Here is a 21430-nt window from a genome sequence, read left to right on the forward strand (position 1 = left end):
CTGAGCGTCTGCTCTAGAGTTTGGGAGCCGCAACTGCTGAGCCCACATGCCTCGACTTCTGAGCCCAGGCACCCTAGAGCCTGCTCTATCACAGGAGAAATCACTGCAGGGAGAAGCCTGGCCCCGCAGCCAAGAGCCCGTCACTGCAACCAGAGAAAGCCCGAGCCGTCACGGGGACCAAGCACGGCCAAAAATAAATAAAATAATTTTAAAAAGAATATAGGTAGATGGTAGATAGACAGACAGACAGACAGATACACAGATATTAGAGGTCAGAAACACTTTCGTATCCTTCAAATTATTCCAGACAAAAACAGTTCTAAAGCTGACACTACTAGAGGTATTGCAAAATATTTTATTTGGTTACTTTCACAGAAGATTATAACATAACAGTTTTGACCATTGTCAATCCTCATTGCCTGATCAAAAAATTAGAAGCTCCTCTCTTGTCCATTAGACATTAAATTTCAAATTATTAAGAATAATCCAGAAAAGTCTTAGCACTAAAATTCTGGCAGCAGAAAGGCCACAGATACATGAGGCTAAAAACGTGAATGAAAGGGCAGTATTCTAAATGCTCATAACTATTGTAAAGAAAAAGTTACTGACATTAACTCTCAAGTTTTGCACTCTTTAATCATGATATTTTGGGATAATAAACATGTACATTTAATATAATTATATTACAACATTATTAAATTGAACACAAAGTTTCACATACAGCTAATATTACTTCAAAAGAATCATAATATAAGGGTCTAAATTTTATCTACCTATACATTTGCAGGAAGAACGAGACAAATTCATCAAACTAAGCACAGCAAAGAAGGAGAAACTTCTGTAAGAATCTTGAGCATTTGGTAATCTTGCAGATTGGAAATTATGATCATATGAATATTAAAGTATATTTTCCAGGCTGAAGATTATTGACAGTATATCTAACTTCAATTAAAATTTTGACTGGTCTGTTAAATTTTTACTTTTATAATTTTTTAAAAATTAGATGCTAAAAGATATCATTACTTTTCTTCACTCTTCACACATACATACCATCAATAACATTCTTTCCGTTTATTAAAAAAGAAAAGAAAACTTTGATAATGTTTCCAAAGACCCACAATATTTTTCTTTTCCCTCACTCCAATGAAGACAAAAAAAAAAAAAGTTTAAATCTACCAGATAGAATTTCTGCAGCTCACTTAAAGAATTCCACCTTCTCAACACCCTTACATTTAACTTAATGTTTTTCAGATTTCCAAACTCTATTACCACAACGCTAAACAAATAACTATGGTTCAAAGGTCACAGAAAGAAACCTATTGGGTGAAAGGTTGAATAACTTGAAAGCAAAGTGTTACAGCTCTAAGAAAGAGGTTTAACAGGTTTGGGACCTTTTGCCTGCTGGCAACAGGCCATTCTTTCTTATTTTGGCTATTCACCACTAAGGTGTTAACTTTTTAGCTGCTGTGATTTGAGCTTTATTATGTTTTCTCCTTCCATTTACTTATTAAGTTAGAGGAAAGATTACTTCATGGCCAAAACAATATTTCAGATTTTATGAATTAGCTTGCCTTAGGGAAAAAAAACAAGTTAAATTTGTAGCCTAAATTTGTTCTCATATTTATAACCAAATTAATTCTGTAAACATGGTTCTTCAGAAACACATTGAACCATTCAGGTTAAAACAGATGTTGCTCATCCATGTAAAAACCTCAAATGTAATTCTTTCTGTGTCTATCCGCTCAGAAGGGGAAAGAAGGCAACCAAGCGTATCCCAGGGAGACCAAGGGCATACACAAAAGTTTTACTATCATATTTAAATTCTTCCTTTCCTCTTATTTCCCTCTTTGAGATTTTGGCAAAGAAGAGAAAGAACATTTTGTGAAAATTGTTTTCAAGGGCTAGATGCCTTACCCATGACTTTGAATGGAAGATAACTAACTAGTAATAATACTAACTCCTCATAGGGAGCCACAGACTAATGGGGATAAGAGGAAGCTGATGGGTTCTTGCAGAGATGATAACATGGAAATTCAGTGCTGGTGAATCCGTTCACCCTTTCACTCACCTTTCCTTCATCCTGTGCTGAGTGAGGTCCCCAAACATGTGAGACACAGGGCCAGGTACAAAACATGACATCCACTCATAGAACAGTGCTTGGAGACTGAATGAATAAAAGGAAAGAATTTATTTCAGATGGTTGAATGGAAATAGACTCTCAAGTTCAAAGAATGTTTCCCTTTTTAAGTTGGCTAAAATTGAACTGTAAGAAGTATTACACTGTTTCAGATAAGAAAGATGTAGAAAGAGATTTCCCAGGCTCAGCTCTGGCCTAAGTATGTACATATATGAGTTTGAACACCCCATGTTCATCAGTTGTGTTAACTTCTACTTGTGGCTAAACGAAGACTAGCCCATGGCCACTCCGCAGCCTCATAGTAATTCATGGAATTAAAGCTAAATTACACACGTAGGTCATTTGCACCGACTCGATATATTTTCATAATCCAGTGTAACACTGCTGTGTGTGCTAAGCTGCTTCAGTAGTGTCCAACTCTTTGTGACCCTATGGACCGTAGCCCACCAGGTTCCTCTGTCCATGGTTTATCCAGGCAAGAATACTGGAGTGGGTTGCCATGCCCTCCTCCAGGGGAACTTCCTGACTCAGGGATCGAACCTGCGTCTCTTACATCTCCTGCATTGTCAGGCAGGTTCTTTACCACTAGAGCCACCTGGGAAGCCCCTAATAGTGGGGAAAGTTTATTTCTACCCTACAGGTTGAATGTCGCCTTGAGTAATCTATGGATGCAGGATAAGGAGGGTGAGGTCTGTTTTGTCCATCCTGGATGTATCTCTAGTGTACCCAGACTTTTAAAGAACTTTCTAAGTTATACTTTACACTTTTCTTATTGCATTATCTTATTTTATTATAAATATGTTTGCTTATATCTTTCACCCCTTTAATAAGTCTCATTTAGGTATATGAGCTGGTTGAAAGCAGAAATGGTCTCACTGGCTTTTAGATTCTTGAATCTTAGCTCATATTAGTGTGAAGAGTTCAATATTTTTACCTGAATATGCCCCGGAGGAAGTGGACCACAATTTTATAACTGACATGGCCATTTATGATAACTTCAGACTGGAGTTGGTCTTTTGAGTATTTTTAGAAGAGAAGCGGAGCACGGTCCATGCCTTTCAAACCGAATCAAGCCAAAAGTCAACATTCACAAAGTTATTTTAGAATTTATCAGTCCGCAGAAGGTTGATGCTCAACTTGTGCTCTGCGGACACTTGCAGGTTATTACTTCAGCTGAGACACTTGTACATGGTCTCGGCAAAACACTTTTCAGATGGGCCAATCCAGAATCAGACCACAAAGAAGCAGGACAAGAAGAATGCAGTTTTTCCAGCAATATCTCTTCAGAGTGGCCAGAGACCCACCCAGCAGGAACTTCCAACAGTTCTTCTTTCCAACAGGAGGTATTTAGCAGTTATTCTCTAAAAACCATGCCCACTGTTTTAACCCTCACTGCTGAAAAGGAAGGAGCAGCTCACTAAGTTTACAAGCAGTGCCTGTATTTACCATGAGTTATGTTCCTGGAAAAGGCATTGTAATTCACAATGATGTAAGGAGAATCTGATTTTCCCATTGAAGCGGTGTTGTAACAGGGGACTCTGTGTCTAAGAGCCTGTTGCTTGACGACTTACAGAAATGACAGCAAACACCACCTTTAATTAAATGCACAACATATTTAAGTGCTGTAAGGTGTAAAGCTTTTCAAGGTGTGGGAAAAGCATTTAAACTGGGAGCGTGATGACAAGTTCATTTACTTTTATAAAATTGTATTTCTTTAAGGCAATTTCTGAAGAGGATAAGAGACAATGTAAAATTAAAATGTTCAAAGCTGACATTGAGGGAGATGATACGCAAGACAGGCAAAGAGGAAAACAGATCGTCATGCAGAAAAACCCAGCGCCACGATGGGCACAGGCCTGCAGAAAGAACCGCAAGTGGCAACGTGATGTGATTGGACGTGGAGCACCGCACAGGAAAATCTCAGTCTTAAGCTTCAATAAGACATAAATAAAAAATAAAACAGCCCGTGAGCAAGACACCTAGCTTCCTAAGGTCACAAGTTCAGTTGCAAAAGTGACTGAGAGAAGGCAGGAAGGAGAGAGGGAGAAACAGAAGGAAAAAGAAAATGAGAAAGAAAAACAGGAAGGAAGAGAGAGAGAAAGAAAGAAAGGAAAGAAGGAAGAACAAAAGAAACAGAATGGAGAGAGGGAAGGAAGGAAGACTGATTGATTCAAGGCCCTCTGGCTAAGCATATGAGATTTACTATTTTCTAGCAAAGATTCCTTCGCTAGTATTTCAAAAGGAAGATGTAAATGAAGTGTGGGCAGAACAGAGACTGCAGATAAGTTTCTGTAATACTGTATTTTCAGAGTATTAGATTTAATGTGGTGGGAAGGATGAGACAGAAAAGACTTAGTTGCTTGTCAACCAAACTAATTCAAAAAGTAAAAGAAATTCTTTGCAAATATGGAGAAGACAATTGAGAGGTGTCTCACATGTTTCTTTATCCTCAGTGTGGTGTTACAAGAGTGACAGAGAATCCAGTGCATATTTTCCATACACTTCAACACGATCAGAAATCAGAAAATCCGGGAAAATAGGATTCTTTCTTACAGTCTGATAGAAAAACAAGTTGGCATTTGTCAAAATTCTTTGAAATAGATGTTCTATTTTTCCATTAAAGAATCACAAAATCTAAACAAATTATATAGAGAGACATCTAGCTTTTAACTTAGTTAAGCTTAACTCAAACATAGATACAAATACCATGATTTTAAATAGTTTGTTTTAAGAAAGCAGTTCCCCTTTACATTTAAACTGTGTGCACATGCATGTGTGTGTATGGGCCTGTGTATTGGAGCTCATCCCTCCTTTGCTACTTCTTTCGTAGTTGTTTAAGAAGCAAAGAATTCCTGTGGGAATGCAGTTTGGTTTCTGAATCCAGAAGACCCAATCTGTGGAGGATACATTGACTAGGATAAAAAGATGAAATCCAGGTGCTTCTGGTGAAACTATGAAAGAGACTGATTTTTTTCCTTCCTTCTGGACACACAGGTCATCTATGTTTCACTGCCTCCCTTGAAAGTGCCTCTGGACATATGGCTGGGATGACACCAAAGGAATGTCAGTCAGCATAGGGATGCGAACCACCTTTAGGTTGGCCAAGGGGAAGCCACCAGCAACAGTCCTTCTGTTTTTTTTTTTTTCCTCATTCCACCCTTTCTGGAGCAATCATGGTAGCTGCAGGTTTGATGAAGAGTCACAAGATGGAAAACACCTGGGTCTCTGACTTTCTTGTTGGTGGACACCACCTTTGAATTTATGTGATCTAGAAATAAATTATATTGTGTTAAGCCACTGATATGGGGGAGAATCATTATTTGCAGCAGCCATCGTCAACTTGACCAAGAGATTTATTCCACCATTTTCCTTACCCTTTCCCACTTTTATGCCATCTGAGGGTTTGAGTCCAGGAACATCTGGATCTAAAGAACTCTGAGCAGCCTCGTCCACATCATCAGCGCTTCCAGGTACTCACTTTGATGTCTGATACCTGTCACATAGGTATTGCATGAAGGGAAATAACTTGTTAAATTCTCTACTCTGTTACTCTGTTCTAGGCAATTTCATAGTCCTCCTACTATCCCGGTGATTATCATTTTCAGGTCAGTGAGATACGATGAAGAAAGGTTAAGGGTTATGCACTGTGTGGCTCAGACGGTAAAGAATCTGCCTGTAATACAGGAGACCCAGGTTCAATCCCTGAGTCGAGAAGATCTCCTAGAGAAGGGAATGGCTACCTATTCCAGTATTCTTGCCTGGAGAATCCCATGGACGGAGGAGCCTGGTGAGCCACAGTCCATGGGGTTGCAGCATCAGACACCACTGAGCAACTAAATCTCTGGGAGACACGATTCACATGGGTTCATGGATGCATGCGTACTTAGTTGCTCAGTCGTGTCCGACTCTTTGTGACCCCATGGACTGCGGCCCGCTAGGCTCCTCTGTTCATGGGATTCCCCAGACAAGAATACTGAAGTGGTTGCCATTCCCTTCTCCAGGAGATACATAATGCCCTCTAAATTCGCTCAGTGTACAACTTGCACAAATCAAATATAACTTAATAGGTTGCATCAACACAAAGAATATTCTTTCCTCGTGATATCCTTTCAATCTTCAGCTCCTGGCACTGTTTCTCTGCTTTATCTTTCCTGAAATTTTTCTCTCCTTGGGAAGGCTTAATCCCTTTAATGAGCTTTAGGGCACAGTCCTCTTTCTGCAGTGGAGACTGTTTACCCCTGGATTGCTAGATCAGTTCTTCCTTGCCACTGAAAAAGTATGTAATTCACTGGGAAATGGGAAACTTCCAGCCATAAAAACTATTTTCTGTTTCTCAAAAGCAAAGATTTCATTAGGAGTGTTAATAACAGATATAACCTACGATGATCTGTCAGATTAAGAAAAAGAACTGTAGAACAAGTAGGAAGAAAGCACAACATTTGTTTTTATTTTATATTTTTATTTATTTTTATTGAGTGAAATTTCAAGCTATTTATTTTTTAAATTTTTATTGGAATATAGTTGATACGCAGTTTGGTGTAGTTTCAGGTATACAGCAAAGTGATTCAGTTATAGATATACATACATGTGTGTATATATTATGGATACATATATACATACATAGCTATATAAAAATATATATAAATTCTTTTTTAGGTTCTTTTTCATTACAAGTTATTGCAAAATATTGAGTTAAATTTCTTGTGCTATAGAGCAGGTCCTTGTCAGTTATCTATTTTATATAGTGTATTCTATATATTTTAATCCCAAAGAATTTTTTAGAAGAAAACTTGCCTCCATTAAATTATCAAGGAATGAGAAAAACAAGCTCAGGCACGATTTATCTTTGTAACCTCACCTTAAGTTCTCAGGCAGCTGACTTTTCAGTTGTCTTGTGCAGACCTGGCCCATTACAAAATTCCTGGAAAACTTCTCATTGGTCATAATTATCCTCAGGACATTATGGCCATGCCCCTTTGCAGGTTTCTCCTACATGAATTGAAAATTAAGTGGGGGGAAAAACATCTACTCACAACGAAAAAGTAAAATCTGTCAGCTTAGCATTTTGTTTCAGACGTTACACAAGCAAGAATTTTACATATTCCAACATAAGTTGAAAGGTTCTAATGATTTTTTTTTTAATTGCAACGATTAGGATGGTGTAGTTAAACAGAACCCAGCTAAGTGAGGGTATGAACCATAAAAATCTCAAAAGGAGTCATCACACAGAGCCTCCTGCAGCTGGGAAGCATCAGGGAGCAGCGGCTCGCATTGAGAAGCCCCAGCACGACAAACAGCTGTGGGAGACCGAAGAAATGACAGGCTTCTACAGCAATCTGGAAAATGTACGAGCAGTCCTCGGAGACCACTAGCGAGAACTGGATGGATCGCGGGGGTTTTCACTAGGTAAAGAAGGACGCAGTGATCATAATAAAGGAAAAAGTAAATCCATGAGAAAGATGAAGTGATCATTTTATTTAGAGGACAAATAAGGCTTTCCATCACATTCTCGTTTATGTGGGTTAAGCAAGGGAAGATGGACTTCCCTGGTGGCTCAGACAGTAAAGAATCCACCTGCAATGTGGGAGGCTGGGTTGGGAAGATCCCCTGGAGGAGGGCATGGCAACCTACTCCAGTATTCTTGCCTAGAGAACCCCCATGGACAGAGGAGCCTGGTGGGCTATGGTCCACGGGGTCGCAAAGAGTCGGACAAGACTAAGTGACTAAGCACAAGCAAGTAAGATACTGAAATATTTTATTTTCTTCAGCTTCCTTAACTAGCTGACTAAATTTGTAGCATTTATTGAATATACAGTAAGCACCAGACAGTGCTCTGAGCACATAATCATCATTATCTAACATCGCTATTTAATATCAGTCAATCCGAGGAACAGTATTTACTGAGAACCTTCTTGGGGGGAAGTAGTTAAAGCCAAATGCTGCAAGGGAATACAATAAAGATAATTTTTCAGCTTTCCCAAAGCTTGTTGGCATAATTGGGGAAATAAACGTACAGGCACACACATTGAAAGTACAAATTAATATGGGGTTGAGTGATAAAGATTGACAGGAGACAGGGTGGTGATCTGGAAGGATGCGCTGGCCAGTCTAGAGAAATTTCCACATTTGAGGACTTAAGAGCCAACACATGCAGTGTGTTCAATGGGAACTTGTGCTTCCCCCAAAGGGCTGAAATCATTATGGCATGTCAGAATGAAGAGGAAAGGCTAGTGCTTATCATTATGATGATTATTTTCACATATCTTTATTTACATAAATAAAGCCCAGACCTAACTTTCAACTTTTCATGTCTTTCTATTCACACACACACACACACACACACACACACAAATAAATGCACACAAAATTCATCATATTAAAAATATAACTTGTCAGGGATATGTTGACTAATTTTGACAAAAGAAGATTGTGATTTTTCTATTTTCCATATTTGGCTATTTATAAAGAGAAAATTAAGCATATCATTGGCTATTTTCCCTTTAGCTATTTTCCCTTTTTTAGAAAAATGAACTCAAATATTTGTCTAAAAATCTTGGATTTAAAAATATATTTCCAGGTTTTTGAAATGGACAGATAAATGAGCCCCTAATAAAATGTTTATTTTGTGAATCAGTTTGTCATGTCAGTTTTTTTTTTTTTATTTCTGTGATCTAGGGTCAGGTTAAGACCACCCACCTTACTATGCATATAATTAGCGCACAAATAGGTGCTACTATATACACTGTATAAATGTTACTGAATTTCTAATTTGTTACATGGGTGCTCAGTTGCTAACTGTGTCTGACTCTGCTACCCCACAGACTGTAGCCCACCAGGCTCCTCTGTCCATGGGATTTTCCAGGCAAGTGTACTGGAGTGGGTTGCCATTTCCTCCTCCAGGGTATCTTCCTAATTCAGGGATCAAACCCATGTCTCCTGCACCTCTTGCATTGGTAAGCAGATTCTTTACCACTGCACCACCTGGGAAGCTCCCCTCCCCCCTAATTTGTTATATATAAATGAAAACTCCTACCTTGAAGGATGATTGTTACAGTTTCTCTGTAAAAATAAAGTACCACCAAGCAGCACACCTTGGAGAATAAATATGCATCATACTTTCTTGAAATTTGTACACAATACAGGTCAGGTTGTTAATGAAGCCATAAACTATCCTATGTCTGAAGTTCTAAACATCACTTTATTCAGCTGGCCTCGTGGTTAAGAGAGCAGAAGATGTTTACTGCCAGAAGCCACCCTCTGGCCCATTCATAGTCAGCTCTTTGTAAATAAACATATAACCTTTGCAAGGTAATTTAATGCTGTGCCTTAAAGCCTTAAAGAAGATGCTAAAAGTGAACTGAGAGAGAGAGGGAAGATAAAAAATCTCATGAATAAAGTCGATGGCTGCAGGCTAGGCGGTTATTAAGTCCCAAGCTGTTTTTCCTTCACTTTTCCTCACCACCGAAATAAAAACAATTATTGCTATGATGCTCTAAAATTAGGACACATTTGTCGTTTTTAAAGGCAGCTACAACTGAATTTGAGCTCAGCGGTAAAAACGGAGGCAAAGAAAACAGTTGTGCCCCAGGTCTGCCCTCTTGGAGTGTGGCATCAGCCAGGGAGGAGAACTGTCAGCCAACAAGAGTCTGGGGTTTATGCAGAGGGACATGGGTGAAAAGTCCTCGTAAAGGGGATTTAAGAAATCCCATTGGATGGTTTCCTAGGGCAGGGGTGCTACAGCTTGCATCACTATTACAAAGAGAGCGCTGCTAACACTCACTCTGTGGGGATTGGCTGTAGCCCCACTAGAATGGTACGCTTTATTATTTCAGATGGCCAAACTTCAAGGAATGTGCTGGTGTGCTCGAGAAAACTCGGAGTTGTTAAACAGCTTTATTCCCTGCTCTCTTCTGCAGCTGCTCAGAGAGAGCTTTGCCTAAATAATCAATTATTAATGACCAAAAGCCTCCACCTCACTTAGGCTAAGAGGGAAAAGTCAAAATGGGTAACTCTGGTTCAATGACCAAAGTGAATTAGCCAAAGGAGGCTTTTATTCAGAAAATGCAATTGTGTCTGCCTCCCCAGCCTACATTTGCCTCAACTTCCTTAGACTTCTCAGCCAAATAAAAGATTTGTCCAGTTCTCTTAATTACTGAGAAATTGCCTTAATTCTCTCTTCACTTTGCTAATGTAGTTCTGGCTTTGAATCTTATCCTTTATCCATTAGATCATTGTAATTGAAAAAACTGGATTATGACTTGAAGAATCGTAGCCTAGCCTTTTTTTTAACAATATGTGAAGAGTGGGAAGATGATAGATAGATAGATAGATAGACAGATAGTGGAGAGAGAATGTGTGTAGATAGACTATATATAAAGTTACATTAAATGCATATTAAATACTTTATATATATATACACTCAATCCTGTGCATAAGGAAAGAACAGATTTCCAATACTCCCATATGTCCAAGCACAAATTTTGGGATGGCTTAAATAAGGAAATTAGTTTTCTGTCATGTAAATATTTGATTGTGCTTACAAATAATCTAATTTTCCACCATAAATTCATTCAAAAAAAAAAAAAAGCTAAGGCTGAGGGATGTTGACTCTGAGAACGGAAAGAACTGATTTTATGCCTTCACTAACTGTTGCTCATGTCTGTGGGTCACAAGTCTTCCGAAGAAATGAATACTCATTCCTCGCCTGCCTCCCACTACCATGAGGTGAAGGGCAAGTTCCACCTTGGGATGGAAGAGAAGGGTCGTCCTGTATTCCATCAGCCCACCAGCCTGCATTTGTTTTCAGGATGAAGTCACAAACTGCTGGCTTTTAGTGCGGCTCCTGTGGCGATTCTGAGAGAACTGGCTTTCATTTCAATGCTATTGTAAAATGTCTGGAGATACTTAGCTACAAGGCACTATAACAGTTTAAGATATTATTGTTAAAAGGACAGAGCAAAGCTCTTCATAGCAAAGATTCAGCTGACTGCAAAAGCACAGGGGCTGAAGAGTAGGAGAATCCAGGAGGGTTTCTGTTATCATTAGTTTTGTTGTTTTAATTTTCAAGTCTTTCCATCAACAATTAGCAGGATATAGTTAATCATGGTGCTATAAATAGGGACTTCACATCAGTTTTTGTTTGTTCCAGGGAGGTTGTAGTTTGAACTGAACTAAAAAGCATAAAAATATACATCATCCTCAGAATAATCCAAGGAAGAAAGATGAATTTATTAACCAACAGAGCAAATATCTTGTTCCTAATTCTGGTCCTTAATTCTTTCTTTGATTCAGTCATGGAAATGATGCTTCTTTTATCACATCTTTTCAAATATCTATATGATATGTCCAGATCCATCTTCCTGGACAATTCAAAATCCTCTGGGAATTAAAAGATGTGTTTGAATGTTTAAGAGCATTCCCTCAACACATTCCCTGAACATCTTTTAGCTGTAATCATTGGATTCGCTTCTGGGCATAAAATACTGAGTAAACGTGAGCATGGGGCCTGCCCTCGTGGAGTTCAGTAAACCAGGGAGACACACATTCATCACGAGAGCACACAGAAAAGCAAAAAGTTCTAACTGATGCTATGAAGTGGTCCAGGGGACTGTGTCTAAAATAGGATATATGACTTAAACAAATAAAGCTTTCTTAAAAATCACAAGTGAAAGTGAAAAGAAAAAGTCACTCAGTTGTGTCCCACTCTTTGCGACCCCATGGATTATAGCTCCTCTGTCCATGGGATTGTCCAGGCAAGAATACTGGAGTGGGTTTCCATGCCCTTCTCCAGGGTATCTTCATAACCCAGGGATCAAACACAGGTCTTCTGCATTGCAGGTGGATTCTTTACCACCTGAGCCACCAGAGAAGTCTAAAATCACAAGAACTAATATTTATTGCAACTTTTTATAAACTATAGTTGAGATCCAGGTTTGATCCCTGGAAGATCTCCTGTAAAAGGGAATGGCAACCCACTCCAGTATTCTTGCCTGGAGAATCCTATGGACAGAGGAGCCTGACAGGCTACAGTCCACAGGGTCACAAAAAGTCAGACATAACTGAGTGACTAAAACTTTCACTTTGAACAGGAATGATTCATGGCAGACAGGTTCCAGATCCTTCTCTAGGACAGCTGATCTCTACCTGATGGTTTGGCATTCCAGGATACTTCCATTTATCTCAAAATCCTTATCTCCACATGATGCATCCTGCTTTGCTGCAGCAGAGGGAGAAAGAATAATGAAAACAATGCTGGTTCCTAAATGCTTTCACCAGGGAGGGAAATATGTTGCTTATCTGTGTATTTCAATCACATGGCCATGACTAATTTCGAGTGAGATCCTTTTGTGTGGTCAAGGAGAGGAGAAGCAGAAATATGAGTGAGTATCAGCACTATCTAGCACTATAGGCCAAGTACAGGAGAGAAGGACAACTTTTTTCTTTTTAATTGAAGTATAGTCGATTTGCATTGTTGTTTTAGTTTTGAGTGTACAGTAAAGGGACTCTGTTCTCTCTCTCTCTCTCTATATATATATATATTCAGCTATATATATGTGTGTATAATATATATATTTTTTCAAATTCTTTTCTTTTAAAGGTTATTTCAAAATGCTGAGTCTAGTTCTCTGTGCTATACAGTCGGTCCTTGTTGCTGAACAATATTTTTTATATAGTAATATGTGTATGTTAATCCCAACTCCTAATTTATCCCTCCTCCCATCTTCCCCTTTGAAAACCATACTTTTTCTATGTCTGTGAGTCTATTTCTGTTTTGTAATTATATTCATCTCTATCAGTATTTTTTTAGATTCCATGAATAAGTAATACCATATGATATTTATCTTTGTCTGTCTGACTTCACTTAATATGATCATCTCTAGGTCCATTCGTATTGCTGCAAATGGCATTATATTGTTCTCTTTTATGGTCTGAATGTATTTCTCTGTGTGTGTGTGTGTCTACACACCACATCTTCTTTTATCCATTTGTCTGTCAGCAGACATTTAGGTTTCTTCCATGTCTTGGGTATTGTAAATACTGCTGCAGTGAACATTTAGGTGCATTTATCTTTTCAAATTATGGTTTTCTCTGGGTCTATGCCCAGAAATGGAAAGACTGTCTTGGCATAAATGTCATTGTGTACAAAGACCCTCCTGTAGGGGTGGAGCTTGGATATTGTAAAGCATGCAGAAGGTTAGTTTGGCATGGTAGGTACAAGTTACAGCATTCAGAGTCCACCCTACTATGCTCACCACATTTAGCAAGTATTCCAAAGATCCAAGTGTGCCAGGTTTCATTCTAGTCACATGTTCTGCACTGGATCCTCACCAAACTAATACCACATTTTATTATATCCAAGACACCATCAACTGTAAGCCAAATCTTTAGTTTGTGTATTGTTACAAAAAAATAAAAATGGAAAAGCCACTACCAAGAAAACTATGATATAAGCTTTCTTATCACTTAGAATATTTTTTTTACTTTATACTTACTGAGAGGATAATTTTAGTCTACATATATCAGTTTTTATTATCTATTGTTCTAGTTGTATGTGTGTGTTTATGCCAAATGAATGAATTGAAGAATACTGATGCTTCTTATTTTCAGAACATGACTCTACTGAAGCACTTTTTTACTCCAAATCATTGAAGTCCATATCTGAGTTTTCAGCTCCAGTATTGTCCACAGTGCTATCAAGACAGATGGTGAAGTTATCTTCTAACAAAATAACTAAATGCCATTGGTGCTAGATTTCTAGACCCGCTCTCCAATTATGAAGAATTAGCCTACTCTTGACTCCCAATTCAAGAATGTAACTAAACATGCCTGACTTGTTATCTCTCCTCCCTCCGCTCCATATCTATTTGGATCCTAATGATTACAAAGACTGCTCACTATTGCTTCAGGAATTTTTGAAAGTTATTAACAATCAGTCTGCTAGTTGTGATGCTACAGTCTTTGATGTTTACACATGTGACAGGCAATGACAATTGTATCACAATTACCACCTGGACAGTAGCAAGATACTGTCTATTGTAAGACATGGTCCAATTTCAAAAATATTAAAATGTAAGAAGATCTTGAAATTGAATAAAATATGGTAGCAGTGTTTACTGCCTCCTTACTTATGCCAGATATTGAATCCAACACCATCTATTAACTCATTTAATTTTGCAACAGCCCACGTAGGTGTTATTTGATAGATAACACAAAACTTGGCAAAAAATGGGAAATTCTTATAACACCTTGTCCAAATCATGGATCCTGGTTAAGAACTGTGACCTTTCACTCTGATGCATTCAGCTCTCAACACTGCAATGCATGGCTGGAGGCAGAAATTATTACAAGACATCTACTGGTGGCCAATGAAAACTCAAGGCTATTCACACTGCTGAATGGCAGAAACCAACACAACATTGTAAAGCAATTTTCTTCCAATTAAAAAATAAATTTAATTTTTTAAAAAATAATTAATTTAAAAAACCCTCAAGGCTATTGAATGATTTTCCTTACTCTAATTGGTGAAACTGAGCGTACTGTTCAATATTTTTTAATTGGTTTGCATGCATACTAAGCTGCTTCAGTCATGTCCAACTCTGTGTGACCCTATGGACTGTAGCCCACCAGGTTCCTCTGTCCATGGGATTCTCCAGGCAAGAGTACTGGCGTGGGTTGCCATGACCTCCTCCAGGGGATTTTCCCAACCCAGGGATTGAATGCAGATCTCTTATGCCTCCTGCGTTGGCAGGTGGGTTCATTACCACTAGCACCACCTGGGAAGCCCAACTGGTCTACACAGGTACAATCCAAATCTCTGTTTATACATAATTGCCACCAACATTCCAGGCTTGAGTTTTAATCATTTCCTAAATGGAGAAGATGAACAAGTAAAACATGGTTGATTTTTTCTCAGTAGGGTTTGTTGCAATGATGATACAAAAAGTGGAGAACTAGAAATATTCTTCTCATTGCTATGGAGAAGATGACTTTGATTTAAGCTCCTAAAATACCCTCTTGCATCTTCAAAGAGGGGTGAACATGGTGTGCCCAGGGTTGGACCGTCCGTGAATTTCTTCTGGCTCAGAGGAGCCAGGAGGAGCCTCTATTTGATTCGCCTCTGTCCAGCTACTAGTGAGCTGTCTTTTTCATGAATCTACATCCTTCTGTCTGGGTCAAGTGTAAAGATAGTGAGATGGTTAAGCAGATCTTGTATATACTCGTAAGAGTTTTTGACAGCTTCTGTTATTCCACATTTCCAGCCTACCATTCACATTATATGAAATGAATACTTACCCCCTTGTATTAATCTATGTTTCCACCCTGATGACAAGGTGAAATTACTTATTAAGAAAAACCTAGAGAGAGGTGAAAAACAATAAAGTTTTCTACTTTTCTTTTAGACCTCACATGAACTTGATGAGTTCAACTCCAATCCCAAATTGGGACTTTTAAGCACAAATTCCATTTCCTTTCAGCTCAAATCTGAAATCCTTATGTTAATAAAATAAGGGCTTAAATATGCTTTTAAAAAACCTTCCCTTGGGTTTTTGGATGCTAAAAATCTTTTGTTTAAAAAAAGTTCAATGAACTAAGCTTAAATGAATCAGAAAACATGGGCCAAATTTCCCTTAATGTACACTTGGGTTTGAAAATTAAGGGAAAAGCACTAGGGAAAGTCAACCCTGAATATTCGTTGGAGGGACTGATGCTAAAGTTGAAGCTCCAATACTTTGGCTTCTTGATACAGACTCATTGGACAAGACCTTGATGCTGGGAAAGATTGAAGACAAAAGGAAAAGAGGGCGGCAGAAGATGAGATGGTTAGATAGCATCAGCAGCTCAATGGACATGAATTTGAGACAACTCCAGGAAATACCGAAGGACAGGGGAGCCTGTAAGGACAGGGGAGCCTGTTGTGCTGCAGTCCATGGGGTCGCAAAGAGTCAGACCCAACTTAGTGACTGAACAACAACTAGGAAAAAACTTTCCCTGGTTGTAGCAAAATGAGAGCATTTGGGGAAAGCTAGCAACAACCGACAAGTCTAAGGTATAGCCAGTTTCACCCATCTCTTGGTGACAAAACCAGGGGACCCATCATTAGAGAAAGCACGGAGGATCAGGATGGAAGATGTTGGAGAAATAATACTGTTTTTTCGTTTTCGTCCAGAACTTGAAGTTTTGTATTTACACATGATTATTTCATTCTGGTAAGAAAAGAATAGAGATATATTCTAAAAACATTCTAACTTGGCTTCTCATGATATATTAGAAGCATGCTATAGAGGCACAGTCTCAAAGTTTGGAGGTTTAACCCCAGGGAGAGAAAATTATGGTTCTCTCCATTTATCCATGAACCCTGCAGCTGGTAAGACTGCACTCTGTTAGTAATTACACTGAACAGATGCGGGAGTTTTTAATTCTTTTTTTTTTTTTTTTTTTGACCTGCCGTTAAACAAAATTTGCTTGTTTTATTTTTGGTTAAAAAATGATGAGGCAGCACCAACCCCAGTTTCACCCCAGAGCTGTTGATTTTTTTCCCCCTCCTTCCTAATTTGTTTCAGACTAGGAGTGCAGAGTCCCATTTTAGTGGGAAACATTTGCTGCCAAGACCTTCAGGGGTTTTATCTGCAGTTTATTTTGTTAACTACAAGCTTTAGATTGTTGTGAGTATTTTTTTTTTTTCCTTCAAACTTTGCAACAGAAAAGTTCATCTTCAGATTCTAGGAAACAAATTTAAAGCAAAAAGAGAGGGAAGGATAGGTTTGGAGTAGTCGAAAATTTCAGCAGTGGTCTAAAACCAATGATATTTATAAAGAGGAATCATAAAATAATACAAATGAATTCACTGTCTTAAAGGTTTTGGAGCCTGGTCCACACTCCACTCCCACCCTTCCCCTTGTAATTCAGATTTAACACTAATAAAAGAGAGGAACTGAAGATAATTGGCTAGAATCAAGCATTACATAGCAGGCATTTCACAAGCTGACCCATCTAAGCAACTGCAACTCAGTGCATTTTAACTTATTAGCTCAGAAGAGAAAACAATGGCTCATGAGGTGGAAAGAATGTGGTACAACACCCCCATTGCCCTGGCTGGTATTTATAAAGTTTTGGCAGAATTTCATAGCAAATTTTAAAATAATGTGAAAGTGGCCTGTTTCCGGTTTCTACCCTGCACCATGCCTGTGTTGAGGATGTTGTGGTCAGGGCAAGTGGCCAAGGATTTTGCCTGGCAACAGGAATAGAACAGACAAGTGCTAATAATCCTCATGTATTTGTACAGTGCTTTCTTATTTGATGTTTCAAAGAACTTCATATAGACCCTCTCATTTGGTTCTCATCACAAGCCTGGTAGACCAAGCTGGTTTTATTTTGCTGATGCAGCCATGAAATTAAAAGACGCTTACTCCTTGGAAGGAAGGTTATGACCAACCTAGATGGCATATTTAAAAGCAGAGACATTACTTTGCCAACAAAGGTCCGTCTAGTCAAGGCTATGGTTTTTCCAGTAGTCATGTATGGATGTGAGAGTTGGACTATAAGGAAACCTGAGCACAGCAGAACTGATGCTTTTGAACTGTGGTGTTGGAGAGTCCCTTGGACTGCAAGGAGATCCAACCAGTCCATCCTAAAGGAGATCACTCCTGGGTGTACACTGGAAGGACTGATGTTGAAGCTGAAACTCCAATACTTTGGCCACCTTGTGCGAAGAGTTGACTCATTGGAAAAGACCCTAATGCTGGGAAGGATTGGGGGGAGGAGGAGAAGGGGACGGCAAAGGATGAAATGGTTGGATGGCATAACCGACTCGATGGACATGGGTTTGGGTAAACTCCAGGAGTTGGTGATGGACAGGGAGGCCTGGTGTGCTGCGATTCATGGGATCGCAAAGAGTCGCACATGACTGAGCGACTGAACTGAACTGATGAAACCAAGATTAGCAAAGATGGGGGACTTGGTCAAAGCGATGTAGTTGATAAGAATGACTGTAGACATTTAATACACTTTTCTGACCCTTCAGTTAGTTCAGTTCCGTCACTCAGCCATGTCCAACTCTTTGCGACCCCATGGACTGCAGCACACCAGGCCTCCCTGTCCATCACCAACTTCCGGAGTTTACTCAAACTCATGTCCATTGAGTCGGTGATGCCATCCAACTATCTCATCCTCTATTGTCCCCTTCTCCTCCTGCCTTCAGTTTTTCCCAGCATCAGGGTCTTTTCAAATGAGTCAGTTCTTCGCATCAGGTGGCCAAAGTACTGGAGTTTCAGTTTCAGCATCAGTCCTTCTAATGAACACCCAGGACTGATCTCCTTTAGGATGGACTGGTTGGATCTCCTTGCAGTCCAAGGGACTCTCAAGAGTCTTCTCCAACACCACAGTTCAAAAGCATCAATTCTTTGGCATTCACCTTTCTTTTATAGTCCAACCTTCACATTCATACATGACTACTATGCCCAGTAGGTGAATGACAGTGCGTCTGAAGGAGAAATGGTGGACTGGAAAGAACAAAGGCTTGGGGCAAGAAAAACCTGGGTTCGTGTCTTATTTCTTCCATTTAACTGTTACGAAACTTCGGGCATATTATTTTGTCTCACTGAAACTTAGGATCTTCTATAACACTGTTCATTTAATCTTACAGGATTCTTGTGAGGATTAAATAAGACAGCACATATAATGCATCCTCACAATGTTATCCCCTTTGTTCAATTCTGTTCCAAATATTTTAACTCACCGATACTCCTGGAAGGAACTCGTTCTTCTGCTTTGGTTTTCCAGATGTAGTCCTGGCTTGTAGCTCTACCAGTTGAGTTGTCTTGTTACCAAATTAGTTATAGTGTAACTTGCATAAAATAAAATGGCACTGATTTGAAAAATATTGTGACACAGTTCTGTTTTGTTTTTCCAACAGGAGAGCTGCCCACCCACACTGGTGGGTTGCAGTAGTGAGAATTTAGTGAAGTGGGAAAGAGGTAAACATGTAGAGAAAAAACTACTAAATTCTTTAAGTATACTATTTCATTGAATCTTCTCAACAACTCAGAGTGGAGAATTGAGCAGTTGTATAATTATACAGCAAATAGATCAACTATTTAGATAGCCAAACTCAGTAATTAGGACTGAAAGCATTATTAACTGAGTTTGTAAATGAATCCTTCAGGTATCTTAACTCTGCTTCTCTTTGTTCACCGTAAATGTTCTGTCATATGATAATATATCCCGTTAACTGGCACTAAGGCCCAACCAGATAATTCAAATCTAAATTATTCACACTGTCTTTCATATTATCCCAACACCAAAATGATATTCCCACTTCCCTTTGCTTTTTTGCATGAAGTTTCATCTACAACATGACAACCCACCTACTGTAAAATTGTGAGTAGGTGTTCTGTCTGGTTTGTCCCATCTTGCGTTAGGAGGAGGGTAAAACTAAGTTTTCTAGCTTTGAAAATTAGATCCTTGACCTTGGGAGGGTGATCAGCATTATCAGCTATCTTAATGCCTTGAACCAAAGCATTTGGTGTAGGTTTCAATATAGGATTATTCCAAGACCCTAAGAAGCTAAAAACTTTAGTAAAATTTGGCAGGCAGTTATACTGAAAAGTTATAGTAGATATGTGGTTATGTGAGAATGAAGGGGTATCTACTTAAAATATAAGCCAAATCTTACATTTTAGATGACTTTTCAAAGTTGAGGTTTCTTTCATAGCTAAATATCATAATACAATCCTCTAAGAAATATCAATAACCTCAGATATGCAGATGACACCACCCTTATGGCAGAAAGTGAAGAAGAAATAAAGAGCCCCTTGATGAAAGTGAAAGAGGAGAGTGAAAAAGTTGGCTTAAAACTCAACATTCAGAAAACTAAGATCACGACATCCGGTCCCATCACTTCATGGCAAATAGATGGGGAAGCAGTGTAAACAGTGAAAGAATTTTATTTTGGGGGGCTCCAAAAATCACTGCTGATGGTGATTGCAGCCATGAAATTAAAAGACACTTACTCCTTGGAAGAAAAGTTATGACCAGACTAGATAGAATATTACAAAGCAGAGACATTACTTTGTCAACAAAGGTCCATCTAGTCAAGGCTATGGTTTTTCCAGTAGTCATATATGGATGTGAGAGTTGGACTATAAAGAAAGCTGAGCGCAGAAGAATTGATGCTTTTGAACTGTGGTGTTGGAGAAGACTCTTGAGAGTCCCTTGGACTGCAAGGAGATCCAACCAGTCCATCCTAAAGGAGATCAGTCCTGGGTGTTCATTAGAAGGACTGATGTTGAAGCTGAAACTCCAATACTTTGGCCACCTCATGTGAAGAGTTGACTCCTTGGAAAAGACCCTGATGCTGGGAAGGATTGGGGGCAGAAGGAGAGGGGACAACAGAGGATGAGATGGCTGGATGGCATCACCGATTCAATGGGCATGAGTTTGGGTAAACTCCGGGAGTTGGTAATGGACAGGGAGGCCTGGTGTGCTGAGATTCATGGGGTCACAAAGAGTCGGACATGACTGAGTGACTGAACTGACTTACTGAACTGAAGAGGGGGAGAAAAAGAGATAGAGCTAAAGTTATATATTTTTTCTTAGATCTCTATAGACTCATCATCATTATTTTATTCTCCTCCAACAAATGTTTTAATTATCTGTTTAGATTTTTTTTCTACCATTGATATATACTGGATTTAATATAAAAGTAATATATTCATGGATATTACTACTTTTTTGAACTGGAGAACATTCAACAAAACATCAAAATACATTGATAAATACAGTGTAGATTTCATATATATGGTACCTTTCAAGAACTAAATAGAACTAAAAGCTGGGGAGAGTCAAGAATCAACATATGTCTTATGCAAAATAAAACTGTTAATTTCATACAATCTTAAAAGCATTACTCAATTTTATAACCACAGAAATGTAGGATTTTAGACAACCCTATGCCATTTCAAAGTTGTGGTTTTAAGTATTTCCAGTTCAAACCTCCTTCCTAGATTAAAATTAAGGCATTCATGTACCATTTGGCTGGGGTACCTACTTAACTGGAGATGAAAGGTGATTCTTTCTAGAAGCATGCAAGTATATGAGTTTTTTTCCCAAACATACCAGGTACATGCCACAAAGTGTAGGAACTGGGCCAGTAATTTAAAATAGAATTACTATATTTTCTCTTCTTCTCCCAACTGTATTTTTCTTACACACACTGAAACACTGAAGGTTGAGGGTGAAAGGATTTCAGACCTACCCATTTTAACTTGCTGTAAATTGGATCAGTTCAGCCAAATT

The 21430-nt window shown here is 38.8% G+C and overlaps 1 long non-coding RNA gene across 1 annotated transcript in view; it reads right to left on the reverse strand.

The window, feature by feature from the left end:
- LOC145530539 (uncharacterized) overlaps window positions 1-21430 on the reverse strand; it is a 48901-nt gene that overhangs the window by 23992 nt on the left and 3479 nt on the right. Inside the window, exons 2-4 of the long non-coding RNA XR_014071877.1 lie at window positions 5512-5630; window positions 3072-5405; window positions 2069-2164 (exon numbers count right to left, since the gene is read on the reverse strand). This is a non-coding gene — a long non-coding RNA (uncharacterized LOC145530539). The remainder of the gene's footprint in view (window positions 1-2068; window positions 2165-3071; window positions 5406-5511; window positions 5631-21430) is intronic.

Source organism: Giraffa tippelskirchi, chromosome 12 (genome assembly GCF_054371585.1).
Source record: "Giraffa tippelskirchi isolate mGirTip1 chromosome 12, T2T-mGirTip1v1.2.pri, whole genome shotgun sequence".
NCBI classification, from domain to species: Eukaryota; Metazoa; Chordata; class Mammalia; order Artiodactyla; family Giraffidae; genus Giraffa; species Giraffa tippelskirchi.